Source organism: Triticum aestivum, chromosome 2B (assembly GCF_018294505.1).
Source record: "Triticum aestivum cultivar Chinese Spring chromosome 2B, IWGSC CS RefSeq v2.1, whole genome shotgun sequence".
Lineage (NCBI taxonomy): Eukaryota > Viridiplantae > Streptophyta > Magnoliopsida > Poales > Poaceae > Triticum > Triticum aestivum.
The window spans coordinates 750,346,492-750,349,695 of record NC_057798.1 but is presented as its reverse complement, the minus strand read 5'-3'; the positions used below and the strand labels follow the sequence as shown (position 1 = coordinate 750,349,695).

The window sequence follows — 3,204 nt, the reverse complement described above, 5'->3', positions numbered from 1 at the left end:
ACATGAGATGAGAGAAAGCAACCAGGAGGCTCATGGTCTGGCTAGAGCGGCTTGTTCCCTCGACGTCCGTCATGTTTGGTTGTTAGGCATGTATTCCTATTAACTTTTTTATTGAATAAAGTGTTTCCCACCCCTAAAACAAAAAGAGGACAGTTCAATTGTCTTCTTTGACGTCGCCCCTCTGTTCGCCTCAACGCCTACTACCGCCCCAAATCTCCACTCATCTCTTCCACAAAAATTGATGGTTTCACCCATAGATCCGATCTATAAGTTTCACTAAAGCTGATTTATCCATCGGAAGTGGGGTTCAAGGAGGAGGGAGGAGAACGGTTTTGCGGGTGGGGTAAAGCCGGGGTGGCCTACCACCGGAAGTTTCTATTCGAGGCGGACAAGGAGTCAAGCGACGGGGAGCGCACGTGCGCGCGTGGCGGTGCACGTCACGGCGCGGTGCGGGTGGCCAGTTTTCTTGGGGGATCGGGCCAGGGTGGTGGCGCGCGCGCTGGGGTGGGGTGGGGTATTTCAGGCGTTGCAGTGGGAGAGTCGGGGTGCCGACCGTGGATTGACGGTATCGGTCGGGACTCTCGGGGGTGCCGGATACGAATGGAGTGGGTGTTGCTGTCTCGGTGGGATACAGATGGTTTCGGGTAATGCGGTGCGAGGAGAGGGGAGTAGTGTTCCGTGCCGGCCCGACTCCGATCCAGGGGGTGGAAGCTGTGTCACACGTCGGGGACTGTGGTGGCTTGGTGGGGAAGAGTGTGATGATGAGTAGCATGCGTGTTCAAAAGAAAAAAAAAATGATGGCGTGCTACGTACAAGGTGTCCTGGTCACGGCGCTGGAAAGGGCACGATGCGTTAGGCTGCAGTACGTTAGCGCTGCCGAGTCAGGCCTGTGGGCTGTTGGTCAACTTGATAGTACTCCTTCCGTTCACTTTTATAAGACCTTATAGACATTTAAGATAGCATTTAAAATAGTTTAATTTCAGCTGTCTTAGATGACTTAGAAAAATGAATAGAGGGAGTAGTAGCATTTGATCAACGACTCAATGGATTACACCAGCAGCAATATCTTAATAGTGTCAATGTGGTTTCCCCCGCAAAAAAAAAGAAAAAAAAGTGGTTCGCTAGCGTTTCACTCAAAGTTGTGGATCGAGTCAAGAAACACTTGATACGTGGAGTGGATAAGTGGGCGAAGTGTTTTATCCTAATTACTTGCTAGTGCGCGCGCCTGTTCGCTGAATTGAGCGGCCGGCTCACATGCATGCATGTGGCAAAATGTTTGTCTGCTAGCGGATGTACACTGTGGTCATAAATGTGTTCACACAACTTTGCTTTAGAAAAAACAGATCTACGTGCATTTATTTTTGGGTTTTTAAATTTTGAAAAGTCATATCTTTTGAACCGTGTGGCGAAATTCAGATCCGTTTTCACCTTTGAAATCCTTACGACGATATCTTTTAAACTAGATCCCATATGGGTCCCCGAGCCCCCGCGTCGCTCCTAGGGGCGACTCGGGAGGTGAAACCCTAGCCGCCGCCTAGGCTCCCCTCCCTCCCCTCGCCGTAGTCGGAGGATGCCGGCGGGCAAAGCCCTCACCGATGGACGGCGGCGGTGGGGCCCTCGTTCGTGTGCTCGCGCGCCGCTGCTGGGCGTGCTGGAGCGGCGGGAGCGTGCGGTGGCGCGGCGGGCGGCCGTCTGCTCGCGGGGAGGTCGAGATGGCATGGACTGCGTGCGCGGTGGCGCTGCCATGGCGGCCGCCGGCCACTGATGCGTGTGGCAGAGTTGAGGGCGCCCAGATCTGGGCCGCGCGAGCCTGCCCAGGCCCGCGACAATCACTCTGCCCCCACCCACCCTCCTCCCTCCTCCCACCCCTCCCGTCCGCCGCCGGCGGTTGCCGCTGGGTTAGCAAGCACGCGCGCGGAGACCCTGACGGTTGCTGCTCCGCTGTGCCTCGGCAAATCCTGGCGGCGGAAGCTGCGGGCCAGCGCGGCGGCAGCGCGGTGCAGGTGGCTGCTGCCGCCTTCTGGACGCGCTCCCGGCGGTGGCCGGCCTGCTGGAGCTGCGCTGGTCGGTGCCCATTCCTGCGACGACAACGTTTCTAGGCTTCCCCCATGTGTGTTAGTCTTCTCCGATGATTCTTCGCCATGCCCGGTCTGCCAATGCATCTGAGGTCTTCGTTCTTGGGTCAGGGCGAAATCCCCGCGCGGCGACGACCTGCGCTGTCAACGGCGACGCCCGAGGGTGCCGTCACCTCCTTGGAGGCGTTGGCATGACCCTGACCGGACCTCCTCCTCAAGCACCGGGAGAAATCCTAGCAGCATGGTTCGAACGGGGTCCTAGCAGTGAAAACTACACATCCACGGGGTACGGAGAAAAAATGCACAACATTGTTAGATAGTTGGCCGGAGAAGCATCCGAAGTTGCACATTCATTATTAGGCAGTTGACCAAGACAACAAATAGTGCAATCCACACATCCACAGGCAGGGGGGAGTTGCACATAACTACTAAGCAGTTGGCGTGGGTAATAAATGAAGTTGCACATCTCACTGTTAGGGGTGGTTGGGGTGGAGGTGCCATCACTGAAACTGCACGTCCATAGGTAGGGAGAAAGTTGCACATTCACTCTCAAATAGTTGCACATCGACTACTAGGCACTTGCACCTAACGGGGATTAAATTGCACACAATAAGATTTGAATAAATATACTCATGCGGGATCTAGTTTTGAAGAGCACGTCGTGTGGGTTCCAACGGTGAAAGAGGATATTAATTCCGATATTTTAACTTAAAAGTTATGACTTGTTTTAGAAAAATGAAAATCCGAATTAAATGCGTTCACAGCTATTCGCATGCGTGAAAATTGAACGTCCACAAGTAGGAAAAAGTTGCATATCGACTGTCATGTAGTTGCACATTGACTCCTAGACAGTTGCACCAAACGGAGATTAAGTTGCACACAAAAATTCGTCGAAACATACCCATGCGAGTCTTGTTTCGAGTAGCACGTCGTAAGGATTTCAACAATGAAAACGGATCTTAATTCCGAGTTATGACTTTTTAAAATTTCTGAAATCCAAATTAAATGCGTTTCACGGTTTTCCTTAATAATTTTCTTTTAGAACAAGGGGACCAGGTGGTATTCCTTTTTGGTCGGCCGTTGGCTAACCCTCGCAAGCGGCCAGGCGCTCACTAGAAGCGTCCGTGTT

At 53.1% G+C, this 3,204-nt stretch overlaps 1 pseudogene; it reads left to right on the top strand.

Moving 5' to 3' along the window:
- The first annotated feature begins 1,570 nt into the window (after positions 1–1,570).
- Positions 1,571–2,270, top strand: LOC123042443 (uncharacterized; annotated as a pseudogene).
- The last annotated feature ends 934 nt before the right edge of the window (positions 2,271–3,204 follow it).